The following is a 20,252-nucleotide window of genomic DNA, read 5'->3' as shown; positions in this document are numbered from 1 at the left end:
AATTATTTAAAACACACAATTTGCAGGGCTCCTGGGTGGCTCTGTCAGTTAAGTGCCCGACTCTTAATTTTAGCTCTTGATCTCACTAATTTACGGGCATGAAGCCTGCTTAAGAATCTCTCTCTCCCTCTGCCCCCCTCCACCCTCTCTCTATAACAAAACATATATAATTTGTAATACTTAGAAACAAAGAACTAAATCCAATTTCTAAACTATTTATTTGAAAAAAAAAACTTCCCCTTCAGACTAAACTGCCTGTCATATCTCTGCATGACATTTCTGATATAACCTGAAGAGCACTAATCTCTAAGACATTTTCATGAAGATTAATATATCTAAAAATAACAAATATTAATACATAAAACGAGGAAAGAACTTCCAATACCAAAGCAATAGCTCTTTTTGTGAACATATGCTAGTATACAAATATACAAACTCAAAAAGGATTCTCATCTCTTGAAGTCTACCCTAAGACTGATTTCAAGATTAAAATTCCCTCATGTGCCAAAAAGTTTAATGTTTAACTAAGAAAACTGGTAGGAACTTAAGTTGTTCCTCCATGACAAAGGGACAGGATTAGCAGAGAAGGCGGCTAGAATTCTCTTTAGGAATATGCTTATGATTGACTTTGTTAACTCCCTGTAAGCAAAGAGTAGATGACAAGTGATTTCTCCGTGTATATTAGGGAGAAGAGTTTCTCTTTTTAGATCATGAGGTTTGCGGCAGCATTAGACCTCATGACTCAGTACACATCCTAAAGGAGAGGAATAGCAGAGGGGCTGTAAAGATGTTTTATTTTTTTAATAAACTGACAGAACTGATCATTTATACTTTAAATGTGAATTATTTTAATAAAACAATCAAATGTTTATAAAACTAACAAAGTCAATTATTATTCTAACATAATTTTAGAATTCAGAGTACCTTCAGGAGAAGATGAAGTGAACATGGGAGCTTAGTTGGGAGCTTTAGGTCAGAGATGCTAGAGGGTATTAAAAGAGAAGTGAGGATGTACTAAAAGATTTAATTTTGCATCGGGATCTGATGGAAGGAAAAAAAGTGCCACTGAAAACAATAATCTTCACTCTTTAATTTTATATAGTGCTTAACTTCATACTCCATTTTGAAAATACTGACCACATTAAGCAGAACATCAGCTGGTCTCCAACTGTAACCAACCAATTAGAATGCACTGATCAGACTTTCAACCAGTGTACAGGCAAAAATCACCCTTCAGACTTTGGAGGGAAGGAGGGAATTCCTAAAAGAATGAGAGGTGTAAACCAGACATATAAAGAAATATTTAAGAAAGCAGAATCACTGAGTCTTCTGAAGATTAAGAAATATTCAGGATTATGAGGCATTTGTAGGAAACATTTTTAGAACCTCTGTCTTGGATCTAGAGGGAAGACATAACCATGGAATACAAATCCATTCAGAAAGAATTTCTTAAAAGTAAAGACTTCACTAGAATGAATCTTGGAGGGAAGCTTTCTGAAGGTCTTGGTTGATGGCAGAGAAAAGAAATGAAAAACATGTTTACACAAGTTTCGAGGAGAAAGATAAATTGAAAAATATAAGCGGTGGAGCTATTAAATACCCAATATATGGGTAAGTTTTATTATATAAATGAATTTCTTTCTCCAATTTTAATAATTTAATGAAATTTTAGTGAAGAAATATTATATAAAATAATCTTGAAAAACAAAGAAAAAAATGCTTGCAAATCTAATTTTAAGATATAACCTTCATCTATTTTCCAAATGAATTTCAGGGAAGAATTTCTAAAATTTTATACAGTTGGTTTTATGGTTATCTGTAATTAAAACCGCAACTACTTATGTAAGAATATTTGTCTGAGAAAATACCATACTGCTGATACCTTAGAATTTTCAGATGTTCATAATACTTTCAGGAACTATTTAATAAAAGTTACATTTCACCATACCTTCAGAATGAAAAGGAGGGAGAGGTTTGTCTTACCCTATTCCAAATTTAACTTGACCAAAGGAATATAAAGTATATTATCAATAAAGAAAAATATTTTAAAATAACTTTTTAAAAATGACATTAAAATTAAGGAAATCAGTATAAGACAAGCAGATGCTAAATGCCATTCTTCACTAGAACCAACCTTTTCTATAAAAGACTGCATTGAGGAACTCTTCTGCTTGTCTCTCGAATCGAATGATTTTTGCTTGCTCTTGTTTAAGCAGAGCTTCTTGCCCAGCTCCCGAAGCTGGTTCATCCAGACCGACTAAGTGTCCCTGTAAAAATATTTGGTGAAATATTTGCACAAAAATCCTTCCCCATTCATTATCAATAGTACAGATGCAAAATCAAAGACAAATATTAGTAACAAATAAGACAAATAAGTTTAATACAATTAAAATATTTTAAAACTTCAAATCAGAATAAAATTTTATCTCCACAAAATATAAAAGCAAAGTGAATGTAAAAATATACTTTGGGCGGTTTTTATTTATCTTATGAATTATGTTTAAAATTTGCAGACAGATCCTAATTAAACTAACACTACAAAAGAAAAAATATTCCTGAGCATTCAAGTATATTGGTTCTTATTATACTATATAGCAATAGTTCACAGGCAATTCAACTTAGACAAAAAGATATAAACCCTAAATATTATTTGAGAATCATGTTTGCACTCCTACCTCAAGATGTTTTTTCCAGACACAAGATGAACATTTTTTAAAAGGGCCATAAGAAGGGAAAACTCAAAAAGAATGTTACCTGAATTCATAATGCTGTCCCTAGAATACTATTTCATAAACTATAGCTTTCAAATGTTTAGAGTTGTGAAATTAATAGGTTAAAACTGGTTCTAGAAAAAAAGAACTTTAAAACCATGTATCGCATATTCTAAAGGTAAATATTTCTAAGTACAGTTAAAAATGTTTACAATATAGAAATTTAAGTCCTGATCATAAAGTTTCAAAATGTTGCCTAGACTCATCCTAAAGACTCCCAGAATCTGTTCTCAGACAGCAGGAGCAGCAGACTAGGTTAATAATGCTTTGCACTTACTTCCAAATCAGGTAGCTAATAACAGAAAACTATGATAATAAAAAATAAAAGTATAAAGAAAATCAAAGTCCATGTTTTAAATGTTCTTTATGTTCCAGTGCATATAATTTACTTCAAATCACTGCAATGTATCATCATGTGCATTTCCTTATGTTATGGGAAACTTTAAAGTACTCTAAATAAGAAAATGGGGACATACTTGATAACCACGAAAAGGAAATAATAAAGACACTGAAGGAATGTTATAGTCCACAATTTCCTTAAAGATTTCAAATATACTCCATGATATTTGCAACCAGCTTTTTATAATTTCCATCATCCAAACTGTGTTGACAGCACAACCAAAATAGTATTTTGCAAAGACACATTTAGCATCAATTACATATTACAAATAAATAGTTTAAAGGAAGAACTCTCTTGCATAATCAAACTAAAACAATCAGCCCATAAATTTCCATATTACACATAAGTCTGCCACATAAAGAAAATATTGTGATAAATCATTACAAAAATCTTTATTATAGTTGTATTCGCCAACATTCTCTCTTGTGGCCTACAGAAATTATTAACTATCTTTTTTAAATGAATCAAAAAATAATGTAATTCTGATACAGACTTAACATTTAAAAGGTATTAGGAATAAGTATTAACTAGAGTCCAATAAAATCCTCAACTGTATTATACTTTTAATGCCATTTCATTTTAATGTCATGTTGATTTTTAAAATTCGACATTATTAAATGGCATGAACTGTACTGTTCACTCCTACATTCAGTCAGTTCAGTCAGACTTTGAGCAAAATATCTATTTTTCATGTTTAGGAATACTTATATCTTAGTGAGAGATGATGTTCGTTGCAGAATGCATTGTATACAGTGTAGTTTCAGTGAGTTAAGCATACAGCTTTTCCCATTTGATTCTACATGTATGTTTATAAATACATGTATCTTTTTTTTCTTTCCAAGTTCTTACTTAAATTCCTGCTGGTCAATATCCAGCGTAATACTAGTTTCAGCTGTAGAATTTAGTGATTCAACACTTATATACAACACCCAGGGCTCATCACAAAAATATGGAAGACTTCACAAATTTATGTCATCCTTGTGCAGGGGCCATGCTAATCTTTTCTGTATTGTTCCAATTTTAGTACATGTGCTGCTGAAGCAAGCAAAGAATATCTATATTTCAACCCTGTTTCATGTTGCATTCAGGCTACTTCCTTATCTAAATCATAAATCAACTCATAGCAACTAAAACAGCACTCAGGAAGGTGCTACCTGTTTTTTCTTGAACTAAACAATTCTAACCAATGTTATCAATCTGGACTCTAAAACATACAGAAAACTTTCAGCTGGCTCATATTAATTATAGTTGTACCTATTTGTTTTGTTTTTAAAGTTTTATTGAGATATAATACACATACCATACAATTCACCCACTTAAAGTATAAAATTCTTTTTTTTTGGGGGGGGGGGTTCACCACTCACTATGATACATTTTAAAACCTTTCTGTACACCAAAAGCAAACTGTACCCACTACCAGTCACTCCCCATTCTCCCATTTGCCCCCAACCTAGGCAACCATTCTATTACTTTTTGTATCTACTGACTTGCTTATTCTGGATAGTTCATACAAATGGAACTGTGCAATATTCATGTATGTGTGTGTGAGACTACTTCCTCCTGGAATAGTTTTCAAGGTTCACCACGTTGTAGCATGCATCAGTACTTCCTTCCTTTTTAGTGCCAAATAATACTCCATTATATGGATATAGCACATTTTATCCAATCATCAGTTGATAACCATTTGGTTTTCTACTTTTTGGCTACTATGATACAAATAATGCTGCCTTTAATTTTCGTGTGCAAGTTTTTGTGTGGATGTATATTTTCATTTCTCTTGGATATATACTTAGGAGCAGAATTTCTGGATCATGTGTTAATTGTTTACCATTCTGAGGAAGTACTAAACCATCTTCCAAAGCAGGTGTACCATTTTATATTCTCAACAGCAATGAGGGTTCCACATACTCATGAACACTTGTATCTTTTTTATCATATCCATTCTAATACACAAGAAGTGGTGCCTCATGGTTCAGATTTGTATTTCCCCAACGACTAATGATGTTGAACATCTCACTCGTCATTTAAATACATTCTTTGGAGAATGGCTATTCATATGCTTTGCCCAATTTTTAATTGGGCTATCTACCTTTTTAATGATGAGTTGTAAGAATTCTTGATGTATTCTGGATACAAGTCCATTATCAGATCTAAGATTTGCAAATATTTGCTCCCATCAGTGAACTTTCTTATCACTTCATTGATGCTACTTCTGTTAGCAGTATAAAAGTTTTTAATTGTAATGAATTTCAATTCATCTCTTTTTTTGGGGGGGGGGGTCATTTGTGCTTTTGGTATTATATCTAAAAAACTAGTAGCTAACCCAAGCTCATGAAGATTTACTCCTATGTTTTCTTCTAAATGTTTTAAATTTTAGAACTTACTTTTAGTTATATGATACATTTCAAGTAAACCTTTGTGTATGGTGTAAGGAAGGAGTCCAACTTCCTTTGTCAAGAATCACTAGCCATAAATTTTACTTCTGGACACCCAATTCTATTCCACTGATCTACATATCCCACCTGTAAGCCAGTAACACAATATGTTGCTCACTGTATTTCTGTACTAAGTTTTGAAATTGGGAAGTGTGAGTCCTCTCTTATTAGACTGTTTGGCTATTCATGCATCCCTTGAATTTTCATATGAATTTTAAGATCAGTTTTTCAATTTCTGCAAAGAAGCCTACAGAAGTCTTAACAGAAAATGCACTGAATCCGAAGGCCATTTTGGGGAGCAATGCCATCTTTATAATATTAAATGTACCAATCCATTAACATGAGATATTTTTCTGTTTATTTAGATCTTCTTTATTTCAACAAATTTTTGTTTTTTTAAAGATTTCACTTATTTATTCACGAGAGACACACACACACACAGAAGCAGAGACACAGGCAGAGAAGCAGGCTCCATGCAGGAAGCCCGATGTGGGATCGATCCTGGGACTCTGGGATCACGCCCTTAGCCGAAGGCAGAATGCTCAACCACTTACCACTTAGCCACCCAGGCGTCCCGTATTTCAACAATTTTTAAAATTTACAGTGTACAAGTCTTAAACACGTTAAAATTATTCCTAAATATTTTATTCTTTTGGAACTAGTAAATGGAACTGTTTTCTTAATTTTCATCCTCAGACTGTTCACTATTTGTACATAAATACAACCATTTTTTAAAAAATGCTGTAGTCTATAACCTTGCTGAACTTATTAACTCTAATAGTGTTCTGCAGATTCCTTAGGATTTTCCATATACAACATGGCATCTACAAATAGACATTTTTATTTCTTTTGTAATCTGGATAACTTTAGTTTATTTTTTACTGCCTAATTGCCAAGGTTAGAGCCTCAAGTACAACACTGCATAAAAGTAGTGAGAATGGATAACCTTGTCTTGTTCCTAATTTCAGGAGGGGAAATGTTCAGTTTTCCACCATAGCTATGTACTTTTGTAAGTCAGGCTGAGGAATTTCTCTTCTATTTCTAGTCTGTTGGGTGTTTTTTTGTTTTGTCTTTTAGATTTTATTTATTTATGGGGGGGGGGGGCAGAGAGAGAAGCAGGCTCCATGCAGGAAGCCCAATATGGGACTCGATCCCAGGACTCCAGGATCAAGCCCTGAGCCAAAGGTAGACACTCAAATGCTGAGCCACCCAGGCATCCCAGTTGTGTGTTTTTATCATGAAAAAGTGTTGGATTTGGTCAAACATTTTTTTTGGAGGACATCCATTGTGATGATCATGTGGTTCCTTCCTATCACTTATTCCACTAACGCACTGTATTACATTAATTGATTTTGTGATGTAAAACCAAGCTTGCATTCCCGAGATAAATCTCATGGTAAGGGTATGTAACAGTTTTCATACTTTGCTTGATTTGGTTTGCTAATATTTTGTTGAGAATTTTATTATTATTATTGGTATAAATAAATGATACTGGTCTGAAGTTTTCCATTCTTGTGATTTCTGTGTCTGGTATTGGTATTCAAGTAATATTGGCCTCACAAAGTTAGGAAGTCTTTCTCTAAATTTTAGGTAAGTTTATGAAGAATTGGTATTAATTATTTAAAAAATATCTGGTAGAAATCACCAGTGAAGATATCTGGCCATAGGTTTTTCCCTGATGGAAGTTTTAAAACTCCAAATTCAATCTCTTATTCTAGGTTGCATTATTTTCCTAGGGCTATCGTAATGTATTATCACAAACGGAGTGGCTTAAAACAGCAGAAATTTATTCTCTCATAATTCTGGAATCTAGAAATCTGCAATCAACGTGTCAACAGAGCCATGCTCCTTCTGAAGGCTCTATGAAAGAATCCTTCTCTGCTTTCTCCTAGCTTCTGTTGGTTTCCAACAATCTTTGGCATTTCTTGACTGTGACAGCATAACTCCAATTTGTCCTTCCATCTTTACATGGCTTTCTTCCTTGTGTGTCTCAGTCTCCAACTCTCTCTTCTTATAAAGATACCAGTCATTGGATTTAGGACCCACTCTAGTCCAGTGTAACTTTAATTAACTTGATTAATTTGAGAAAACCCTATTTCCAATAATACTTCATGTTCATAAGTACCAGGAATTAGAACTTCAATATATCCTTTTTGGGGGTGGGGGAGGTATTTCAATCCACAACATAGTTCAGTTTAGATCTTTTCCTCCTTATATCAGTTTCAGTAGTATGTGTCTTTCTAGGCATTTGCTCATTTCATCTAAATTGTCTAATCTGCTAATATATATATTGCTCACAGTATGTCCCTTAAACTCTTTTTATTTCTGTAAGATCAGTCGTAAACTTCCTATATCATTTGCGATTTAATAAGTTTTTAAAAAAGATTTTATTTATTCATGAGAGACACAGGAAGAGAGAGGCAGAGACACAGGCAGGCAAAGAAGCAGGCTCCATGCAGGGAGCCTAATGCGGGACTCAATCCCAGGTCTCCAGGATCACGCCCTGGGCAGAAGGCGGCGCTAAACCGCTGAGCCACCGGGGCTGCCTTGTGATTTAATAAATTTGAGTCTTTCTCTTGATTAGCCCTACATAAAATATTTACCAATTTTGTTGGATTTTTTCAAAGAGCCAACCTTTGATTTTGTTGATTTCTCTATTTTTCTATATTATTTCATTTATTTTTGCTCTTATCATTATTATCTCCTTCTTTCTGCTTTAGATTTACTATACTCTTCTAGTCTTTTAAAGGAAGAGAGGGTATTGAATTGAACTGAGCGCTTTTAAAATACACACATTTTACAAGTTCTGGTCTAGGTGCTGTTGGCTACATAAGTTTTGGTATATTTTGGCTTTGTTTTAATTCATCTCAAAATATTTTCTAATTTCCTTTATGATTTCTTCTTTGATCTAATTATTTGGAAGTGTTATTTAATTTCCACATGTTGGTGAATTCCTCATATTTCCTCTGTAATTTCCAATATCATTCCTTTGTAATAAGAACACATATTTTATATGATTACACTCCTTTAATTTTTTTATGGCCCAGTAAAAAGTCTTTCCCGGAGAATGTTCCATGTGCAGTTGAGAAGAATGAGTATTTTGTTCTTTTTGGGTAGAGTGTTCTATAAAAACATCCTGTTAGGTCTAGTTGATTCACAGTATTGTCCTAGTCTTCCATCTTTGTTGATCTTCTGCCTAGATGCTCTATCCGTTACTGAAAGTGGATTATCAACATATCCAACTATTGTCAAATTGTCTATTTCTCTCTTCACTTCTGTCACATTCTGCTTTCTGGGGCTCTGTTGTTCGGTAAGGATATAATTATGTCTTCCTGATAAATTGTCCCTTTTATCATTAAAACTGTCCCTCTTTATCTCTAGGTTCATTGAAGTCCATTTCCCCAGCATTGCGCAGCCCCTGATATCACTTCTCAGGAGATGCTGTCTTGAGCATGCAGTCTCCCTGTCCACCAGGAATGACTACGTGAAGGTTTGATTAGGGACTCTGGCAGCGTCTTTTATATTTTTTTTAAAGATTTTATTTATTTATTCATGAGAGACACAGAAAGAGAGGTAGAGACACAGGCAGAGGGAGGAGAAGCAGGCTTCATGCAAGATGTCCGATGTGGGACTTGATCCTGGGAATCTGGGACCACGCCCTGAGCCAAAGGAAGGTGCTCAATCGCTGAGCCACCCAGGTGTCCCAACTCTGGCAGTTTCTTACTCAGATCTTCCCTTTAGAAGTTTCTTGCTGATCTGCCTGTAGCAGTATCACACATCCAGTTGTTTCTACTAATTTGTTTCATTCGTGTGTTTTCTGTCACACCATGGTGCATAAATTGTACCATTGTTCCAATAAAAGTGGGATCTCTGCAGGGGCAGGGTTTCTTGGCCAGTCTTTGAGGCTTATTCCACTCCCAAGAGGGCTCTTCTTAGTGCTATCTTTTCTTCTGGTTCTCTCTGTAAAAATTCTAACTGGTCTGCCATTTCACTTGTTGCTACTAGTATCATGGAGCTGCTAGCCTCCTCTTAATTGTTCATCACAAAGATCTTCATCATTTTCAACAACTTTTTGTAAGCTGTTTCAAATAAAGCCAGTCACCTTAAGAGATCTACAGAGTTCTCTGTTCTCAAGACCTGCCTTTCCCTTTCAAAGAACCTTTGTGCCATGCACAGAAACTAGGGGCTGGGACAATGACCCACTTCTGTGCTTTATGAGAGGGGGGTGCTGGATGACTTGCCTCTCCTGGCACAGAACTTTCTGCCTTATGAATGACACCTAGCCCAAAGCTCAGTATTCTCAATCAGCTATGCCTGGAGTAGACTTGCACTCTGAGTAAAGGATGAGTGAATTAAGAGAGCACTATGCTTTTTGACCTCAGCTGCCTGGAAGAAAGCATCTGCAACAAGAAGCCAGAAGGTATGAGCAAAGCCTACAGTCCTGCTCCTCCTGTTCAGAATTGCGCTTCCCTCAAGCCGAGCTCAGTGAAGTAGGTGGGAGTGGGTCATGGGTCCCACTGCTCTTATTGAGATTTAGTAGAGTTTTTTGAACTGATTCTGTTTGGAAATAACTAACAAGGCATACAGCAGAGTTTAAATGGTTGTTTTAAAATAATTTTTTGCCAAATGTTTATTTATTTTTATCCAGAATAACCAAAGATGAAAAATATTAACACAAAAAACCACATATTTTTTCCAACTACATATGGCCACCAAGTTAAAATTTTATAGCAGTGATGTGGAGCTCCTGGATGGCTCAGTGGTTAAGTGTCCAACTCTTGGTTTCAGCTCAGGTCATGATATTGAGCCTCCATCAGGCTCCGTGCTCAGGGCAGAGACTGCTTCAGATTCTTTCCCTTTCCCTCTCCCTCTGCTCTTCCCCCCATGTGCTCTATCTCACTCTCTCTCTCTCAAATAAATAAAATATTTTTAAAACATTTATAGAAATGATGTACAAAATATAGGTCATTCTCCCTCACTATATGTACTATATACCAAAATTAAATGAACCAACAAGAACAAAAAAAGTTCATATGACACAGAGCTAATAAAGTTAATACAACAGCTGGGAAATATGAAGAGTAAATTCATGTCATTTCCCCTCACCCATATCTGAATTTTAAAGAGTCATTATGTACGATATGACAAAAAAATTAACAAAATGATATGACATACTCTTCTGTAAATTAAAAAAATCACTATTCTTCTTTACAGTTATTATCCCTACTTATTAAAGAACAGTTGTTGGCTCAGAACATAGTAAGAATAAAGCTGGAGATACGAACTGGAACTTCTATCCCCTAGGAATTGCTTCCTTCAAAATTCAGGAATTGGTCCCCTTTGACTGGTTTGTTCGTACTATCACATTACAATCTACAGCAATAGACTGCTACTGCTTGCTTTCTCCCCCCGCCCCCCCATCCCCCTACTATGAGCTTCTTAAAAGATGCCTAGAGCATACTGTCAAAGCCTTAGATTCTATAGCTCTGGGGTAGGAAGTAGTCACATTTTTTAAAAGCTCTCTCCTTGGGCAGCCTGGGTGGCTCGGGGGTTTAATGCCACCTTCAGCCTAGGATGTGATCCTGGAGACCCAGGATCAAGTCCCTCGTTGGGCTCCCCACATGGAGGAGCCTGCTTCTCCCTCTGCCTGTGTCTCTCATGAATAAATAAAATCTTTTTATTTTTTTTTAAAGTTCTCTCCTTAATAAAGAACTGAAAAAAGCATCATTAATTATCATACTTTAAAAATTATTATGTATTTATAATAAATATTTGGGAAGGCAAATCCCCACTCATTATTCATATTTTCTAAAATGTCTTGGTCATTTTAGCTTTATTCTTTCAGATTATATTTAAAATAATATAGTCAACTATTTTCCCACCACCACCAGCTCCCCAAAAAAGACACTATGGTTTCGATCTTAATAGCATTATATTTAGAAAGTATTTCAGGGAGAATGTCACCCTTAAAAATATTCAGTCTTCTCTTTGAGGAGCTGCTTTACATTTATCCAAGTGGGCTTTAATGGATCTTAATTAAAATTTTGTTGTTTATTCATATAGTTCCCACATATTTATTACTTTACATTTTTATTGTCATTATGAAAAATATGTTTATTTTCTAATTGTTAGTGCTGGCATAAATGAAGAAAAATGTGTGTGTGTGTGTGTGTGTGTGTAAAAGTTAATTTTGTGCACAGCTTTCAGAGAAAGTGTAGGTCATCTATCTTCAATTGCTATGTTTTCCGGTAGCCCCACAAGTTTGTGTCAATTTTCTAATATCCTTTTATTGATATTTCTTTTAAGGGAGTTGTGAAGGTGATAAGGAGAAGTAGAGGAACAGAGAGCTACAGAAGCCACCAACACTGTGTGGTATTATGATCCATCACCCAAAGCAGGAAAGGAGTCTTAATACCCAAAGGGTTGGGATCTTCAACAGAAAAGACCTCTCAAGTTCTTTATTAAGCTTTTGATTATTTTTACCTACAAAATCCATGCAATATACTTTTTAAAATCATCCTTTACTACCTTTTTGGGAATGGCAATCAAACAAATATCCAAAAGATGTTTTCAAGTCAGAAAGTTTATACTTTTCCCTAAAACGTAAGAGTTGCTATATCTCTGTACTACTAGGAATGTTTAAAAGAAATTCTTCAGGCTGAAGGAAAGCAATACTACACAACAGTTCTGAGGCAAATTAAAGAAGATGTAAAGATAATATTAGCCATGATCATAAACTGGAAGACTTTATGTTGCTAATATGGTACTTCTATCAAAATTGATCTACAGATTCAATGCAACCCTAACCAAAATTCTAAAAAGATTTTGAAAAATCAATATATTGATTTTAAAATTTATGTAGAAAGGTCAAGAACCTAGATTAGCAGACCGAGTCTGAAAAACAAAAACTTGGAGAACTAGTACTACTTGATTTTCAGACATAAATACATAGAACATATAAAGAACTATTACCACTTTATAAGTTTTTAAAAATGAAGAAAAGATTCAAACAAATGTTTCACATAAGATATGAATAAAGATATTCAACATCACTAATTAACAAGGAAATAAAAATTAAAATCACAGTGAGATACCTCTACAGACCCACTAGAATGTATCAAGTTAAAAAGGACTAACATATCCAGTGTTGGCAAAATGGGTAACACTAGAACTCCCATACACTGCTGATGGAATCACAAAATGGTTAATTCAATTTGGTGAGCCATATGGTAGTATAAGGTTAAATATACAATTATAATACTACCTAAGTAAACCCAATTGTAGATATTCATCCCAGGGAGATGAAAATATATGTCCAAAGGCTTATATGTGAATAAGTCTAATAGCCAACATCTGGAAACAATTCAGAACTCCATAAAAAAGTGAAAGGATAAACAAAGAATTGCAGATATATGCTATGGAGATCTACTCTGCAATAAAAAGGAACATGAGTATATACAAAAATAATAAATATCAAAAAACTACTAAATGAAAGAGGTCCAATATAAAGGACTACATACTGTATGACTTCTATTATATAAAATTCTAGAAAAGGTAAAACCACAGTGATTGCCTGAGTTAGAAGGTCCAGGAAAGTGACATGAGAAAGCTTTTTAGGGTGAGGGTATTGTCCTGAACTACCTGACTGGTAGTTATACAACAGTATACATTTACTAAAATCTATTAATTTGAACTCTTAAATGGATTAATTTTATTGTATATAAATATTACCTCATAAAAATCATTAAAAATAGGTCCAAGGTATAAAAGATACTAGATACTGAACATATCATTGATTTTTGGCTCTTGAATCTGAAATCAAACAAATGATCCTTACTAACATTTTCTGAGTCATGAAGTAATGTGACACTTATTTTCAAAACTTCATATAAATGCCCTCCTCAGGGCAGCCCGGATGGCTCAGCGGTTTAGCGCCGCCTTCAGCCCAGGGTCTGATCCTGGAGACCTGGGATGGAGTCCCACGTCAGGCTCCCTGGATGGAGCCTGCTTCTCCCTCTGCCTCTCTGCCTGTGTCTCTGCCTCTCTCTCTCTCTCTCTCTCTCTCTCTCTCTTCTCCCTCTGCCTGTGTCTCTGCCTCTCTCTCTCTCTCTCTCTGTGTCTCTATAAATAAATGAATGAATGAATTAATTAATTAATTAATAAATATCCTCCTCAAAAAGCATACTTTTTTGGTTCAGAACAGTATTTTTTACTTGCCATCTACTTTTTGCATAGTATTCTGGATATACTGTCACCATGAATTGTTGGCCTTTCACTATTTTTGCTATATCTTTAGATATAAATCAAGATAAGGAAGCTAAGTCTTACCCAAAATCTGGTCTTTGTTAATGAAGCTGTATGCAGACTGGCAAAAAATGGGGGTGCGTGCATCACCAAAGGAACAAGAATCCCTTAAAAAAATGGAATCCAGTACTAGAGAAGGGAAATGTAGGATATTTTGTTGTACCAGAAGTATTAAAGTGCTCAAAAAATGATGGGGGCATGTCAAAAGGACACAGCAGGTGCCTTGAAGGGGCTAACCAAATCTGGGACATCGGATGATATATCTGAACAGAATAAGAATTTTGTTTCCCAAAATGACAGAGGGAATGGGAATGCGCTTCTTCACAGTATAAAGTGAACTGAAAAATGTAGAGGAATAATAGAAAAATAACAATTTTCAAGCCATCAGAAAAATACCTGATTTCAGAAAGAAATTACCACCAATACCAAAACTAAAGTGGGTAAGGGTTTAGTAAAGAAGAGAAATTTACATAGTCTCAAAGTATCTCTTCACAAATTATTAATTACAAGGAGGAAAAAAAGTACCATTTCAGCAGAAAAATCTAGTGAACATCAACCTTGTCAAGTGATCAAAGTAAACATCATCTACTAAACTAACTTTGTGTACTTCATGATGTGATGCACTGACAAGGATACGACATCATTTATTTAATACTCCTGCTAAAAGATTATGACATGAATTTTATCATGAAGAAACATCACAAAACCTAAATTGAAAGACACTTTACAAAACAAATGGCCTATACTCTTCCAAAATGTCAATGTTAAGTCAGTGTAAAAATTAAATTTGGAAAAATAATATAAAATGAAAACAGAGAGGAAGGCAAACCATAAGAGATCTGTAACTGTAGGAAACAAACTGAGGGTTGCTGGAGGGGAGGTGGGTGGGGGGATAGAGTGATTGGGTGATGGGCATTAAGGCGGACACTTATTGTAATGAGCACTGGGTATTATTATATGCAACCGATGAATCATTAAATTCTACCCCTAAAACTAATAATATAGTATATGTTAACAAAATTGAATTTAAACTAAAAATTAAAATAAATAAATGAGTTTGAAGAGCCATTCTAGATTAAAGGAGACTAAAGAGTAGAAAATCAAATTCAATGAGTGATCCTAAATTGAATTTTGAACTAAAGGAAAGGGTAAAAAAACAAAAACAAAACAAAACAAAAAACCAACCCTATAAGGTCATTGAGACAAGTGGGTCACAGATTAAATACCGTATTGAAGTTAACTTGCCTGGTTTTTGGTAAATGTACTATATACTAAGTGGATAATCTTATTCTTAGCAAATAGGGAAATATACAATCTTAGAAATATTGAGGAATAGAGAGGTATAAGGGGTATGATGTCTGTAACTTCTGATATGCTTTAGGCAAATCTGTGTATGTTATATGTAACATCTCTAAGAAAGAATGAGAATAAATAGTAAGGCAAACGTGGCAAAATGTTAATTGGTAAATCTAGGTGAAGGGTATTTAAAAAGTTGGGGTTTTTTTTACTGTTTTTAGAACTTTTCTATAAATGTGAAATTATTCCCGGGGCACCTGGGTGGCTCAGTCAGTTAAGCATCTGACTCTTCATTTCATTTCATTTCATTTCATTTCATTTCAGCTCAGGTCATGATCTTAAGGTAATGAGTTCAAGCCCCACACTGGGCTCTACATTGGGTACTACTTTAAAAAATAAAAATAAAAAAGTGCCTACTTAAAACATAAAAATAAAAAAGTGAAATTATTTCAAAGGAAAAAGGTAAAAAAAGGTAGGATGGACAAATGCTAAGCCATACTTTCCTCCCACAAGCCAAGATCTCCCTTGTCACTCTTCCATCTTCTCCTTCATAACCCCACCTCTCTTGACATTAAATTGTATCTGTTTGTGTTAGAAGTTGCTCTGATAGAAAAGCAAAAAGAATAATAAGTAAGATACAGAAGTTAACAACTTTCGACTTCTCTTAATATAACAACCTGATGAAGATATCCAAAAGAGAGGAAGACATTTTCTGTTAAGGGCCAGATGGTAAATATTTTAGTATTTGAAGTATATATACAGTCTCCAGTGAGTGCATCCCTCATCTCCTTTTTTAAAAACAACTCTTTATCTTTAGCCCATAGGCATTACAAGAACAGGCTCTGAGCTGGACCTGGAGACAGGCCATAGTTTGCTGACCCCTGACAGAAATATTAGATTTCTCCAGGAACTGTAACAAAAGTAGTTCCACTGGTCCCTGAAATAGCAAGGATAGTACTAAATAAATAAAGTAACAAAATATGTCAGCATGGAAGTCTGCTCTTGGGGCAATAGTTAATAAAATTAAACTTTAAACAAAATAGAAAGATTAACATTTCCTCAGGTTTCTTTTGTAACTTTAACATTTGTTACCTTACGAGTTTTGGAGGGTTAAGAATGAGGAAGGACACTTACATATTGCTGATTTTCTTTATGAGAGACAACACTTCAGGAAAGAAAATGGAAGAAATAATGACAAATTTCACTTAGGAAAAGTAGGATGGCCTAAATTTCAAGAGTGTGATACAAAACAGAGTGGGTAACATATTAGGCCCACATCCCTAACTAAATTCAAGGCCATTCCTCACTTTGTACATGTGTTATCCAACTTAACTGACTTAAAAAAAAAACATTCATACAATACGGTATAGAAAACCTGGGGATTAGAAGCATGTGCATGCATGCAAGTTTTGTAATAATTATGTTAGCAAGCCTACCTACCCCAGTGGATCATGGGCCTGTAGCTAAAGCCATATTCACTACCCATGGCTTACTGACATTTCAAGCAATGAACTAAAAAGAGCTGACAAGATGCAACTCACTGATTTAAATGCCACTCTCCTGCATCTTATTATTTTAAATGCCAGCAAGTCTTAGGGAAATTGGCTCCACCATTTTAAAGGCTCATACTCTTTAAGGTCAGTTATCTAAAAAGAAACCTTACTTCATGTAATTGTTGCTTTTTACACTAACAAAATAAAAATTGTGCTTAATACAATTCTTACCATATGTCAATTTTGTTAAACCATCAAGCTAAAGAATAGGAAAAAACAAAATTTGAGGTTTGACTACATACCAGGAACTAAATATGGTATTCAAAATATACAACAAGGGATCCCTGGGTGGCGCAGCCGTTTGGTGCCTGCCTTTGGCCCGGGGCGCGATCCTGGAAACCCGGGATCGAATCCCACATCAGGCTCCCGGTGCATGGAGCCTGCTTCTCCCTCCGCCTGTGTCTCTGCCTCTCTCTCTCTGTGACTATCATAAATAAAAAAAAAATTAAAAAAAAAAAATATACAACAAATTACCATGAATGACTTTGATCAGGGTACCTTATTGTTATTACTTTCCATGGAAATTAAGCCTAAAATATAAGTGGCAAATGGCTGTTACTATCACTACACTTAATTAGCCAGTATCTATAGTCAGAATTTGCAGTTATAGCCTTCCTTCCCTTATACATGTACAGTTATTAAAAATATTAAAAGACAAATGCAAACCTCCTCCATAGTCAAGAGCAAGAGTTTCTCATATCCTTCCACTGGTTGGAAATTAAAAGTTTATACTATTCTCATTCTCATCCACAACCTATTCTCCATTAGAAAACTTCTGAATTTCAATCTGCTGTCCATAATGACTATCCATGTCCCTAGAAACCCAAGAACATTATAAACAGAAGGATATCGAACTGCATGTTTGAAGTAACAATAATATAAAAGCCTAGCTAAATGTAATCTTGCCTTTTTCCAAAGTCTTATAGCATGTTATCTATACTACTCTGACAGTACTAGTTTTATAACTATTTATAAATATTATAATTATTTGTATGTATACATGTATGTGTATTTCGTACCTCCTCCACTAGACTATAAATTTCTTGAAAATAGCATCTGTGGCTAAAACTACTCTTTAATCATTCACAGTACCTTTATTTCAACCACAGTGGCTGGTACTTTTGACATAGTAAAAGCAAAGTACGTAGCTATTGATTTTAACTTCAGAAATATGGAACGGACAAAATTTTTTGAAAGAAAGGAAAAAAGGCAAAGACAATATTGTTTAGATGTCAATTACCCAAAAACTATATACAAATTTAAAACATAAAAAAAAAAATAAAAGAAATAAAAATAAAACATAACCCTTGGGCAGCCCTGGTGGCTTAGTGGTTTAACACCGCCTTCAGCCCAGAGCCTGATCCTGGAGACCCGGGATCGAGTCCCATGTCGGGCTCCCTGTGTGGAGTCTGCTTGTGTCTCTGTCTCATGAATAAATAAATAAAATGTTTTTAAAAAATAAATAAATAAAAAATAAAACATAACCCTTACCAAAATCTCAATGGCATTTTTTGCAGAAATACAAAAATCTACCCTAAAATTCCTATGGAAACTCAAGGGACCCCAAAAGAGCCAAAACAACACTGAAAAAGAAGAAAGTTGGATGTAGCACACTTCCTAATTTCAAACCATATTAGAAAGCTACCGTAATCAAAACAATATCATACCGGCGTAAAGACAGACACAATAGAATAAAATAAAGAGCCCAGGGGTGCCTGGGTGGCTCAATTGGTTAAGCATCTGTCTTCGGCTCAGGTCATGATCTCAGGGTCCTGGGATTGAGCGCACTCTCTCTCTCTCTCTCTCAGATAAAAGAGAGAAAGAGAGAGAGAGAGAGAGAAAAACGCCCAGATATAAACCCCCATATATATGATCAAATGACTTTTGACAGGAGTGCCAAGACCACTTAATGGGAGAAAAAGACGCTCTGTTCAAATGGTGTGTGGGAAATGGATAACCACATGCAAAAGCATGAAACTGGATTCTTACCTTCTAGTATACACAAAAAATAACTCAAAATTGACCAAAGACTTAAAACGATAAATACTTAGAAGAAAATATAGGGGGAAAAGATTTTATAATACTGGATTTCATAGTGAATTTTTGAAAGTATGACATACCAAAGAACCGGCAACAAAGATAAAAATAAACTGGACATCAAAATTTTAAAAGCTTCCATGCATCAAAGGACATAACCAAGAGTGTAAAAAGGTAACCTACAAAATGGGGAAAAAATACTTGGAAATAAATATCTAATGAGGGCTTAATATTTAGAAAGAACTCCTACAAACTCAACAACAAAAACAAAACCGCACTTGATTTAAAAATGGGCAAAAAAATGACTTGATAGACATTTCTCCAAAATGGCCAACAAGCACATGAAGAGATGCTCAACATCAATAATCATAAGGGAAACCACAATGAGGTTACCACTTTACACCCATTAGAATGGCTACTACAAAAAACCCGCAAATAAACAGAAAATAACTAATGTTGGATAGGATGTGGATAAATTAGAATTTTTAAGCACTGCTGTTAAGAATATAAGATGGTGCAGCCAATGTGGAAAGAGTCTGGTGGTCCCTCAAAACATTAATTCCATTGTTGATCCAGCAATCCCACTTTTGGGTATAAACCCAAAAAAACTGAAAGCACGGTCTTGAAGAAGTATTTATACATCAATGTTCATAACAGCATTATTTCCAAAAGGTGGAAGAAACCCAAGTGTCTACTATTGGTGGAACAAACCTAAATGTCCATTGTTGGATGAATAGAGAAGTAAAATGTGGTACAAACACACAACAGGATATTAGTCTGCCTTTAAAAAGAAGGGCTTTCTGACATAAGTTATAACACAGCAAACCTTGAAAATGTTATAGTAAGTAAAATAAATAAGCCAGTCACAGAATGACAAATACTGCATGATTCTACTTATATGAGGTACCCACAACAGTCAAACTCAGACACAAAAAGTAGAATTGTGATTGCAGGGGCTGGGAGAAGGGGGAATTGTGAGTTATTTAATGAATATAGCTGCAATTTTGTAAAATGAAACGAATTCTGGAGATTGCTTGCAAAAAAAATTGTGAATATACTTAACACTGCTATATTTTAGCACAACACACACAAAAAAGAAATATAAAAGGCATAATCTAAATGCAAACAACTTCAAAAAGGACAGAAATTTAATAGATAGGAGAAGCACACCAAGCTCCACACTGAGCACACAGTCGGCTCTAGATTACTCTCTCTTCCTTCTCTTCTCCACACCACCCCCCACCATCATGCTCCCATGTTCTCTCTCAAATAAATAAAATCTTAAAAAAAAAAAAAAAAAGAATAAGGGAAGAAAGAGAAGCAGAACAATTATGCTCTAAGGGGGGTGGGGGTGGGGTGGACGACAGCCTAATATGCAAATACTAGTTCATAAGAAATGAAAGAAAAAAGAAGTGAGACCTATACTCGTGGCCAGAAAGAAACGAAAGACTCACTC

At 34.8% G+C, this 20,252-nt stretch overlaps 1 protein-coding gene and 1 pseudogene across 8 annotated transcripts in view; both read right to left on the bottom strand.

The window, feature by feature from the left end:
• Positions 1 to 20,252, bottom strand: part of LCOR (ligand dependent nuclear receptor corepressor) — a 142,823-nt gene that overhangs the window by 40,397 nt on the left and 82,174 nt on the right. For all 8 annotated transcript variants that reach the window (XM_025991278.2, XM_025991308.2, XM_072739661.1 and 5 more), the window contains one exon: positions 2,135 to 2,267. The gene's annotated coding sequence lies outside the window, so the exon portion shown is untranslated. The remainder of the gene's footprint in view (positions 1 to 2,134; positions 2,268 to 20,252) is intronic.
• Positions 4,115 to 4,215, bottom strand: LOC112918334 (U6 spliceosomal RNA; annotated as a pseudogene).

Source organism: Vulpes vulpes, chromosome 15 (genome assembly GCF_048418805.1).
Source record: "Vulpes vulpes isolate BD-2025 chromosome 15, VulVul3, whole genome shotgun sequence".
In the NCBI taxonomy this organism is placed as follows: Eukaryota; Metazoa; Chordata; class Mammalia; order Carnivora; family Canidae; genus Vulpes; species Vulpes vulpes.
This window is presented reverse-complemented; position numbering and strand designations above follow the sequence as displayed.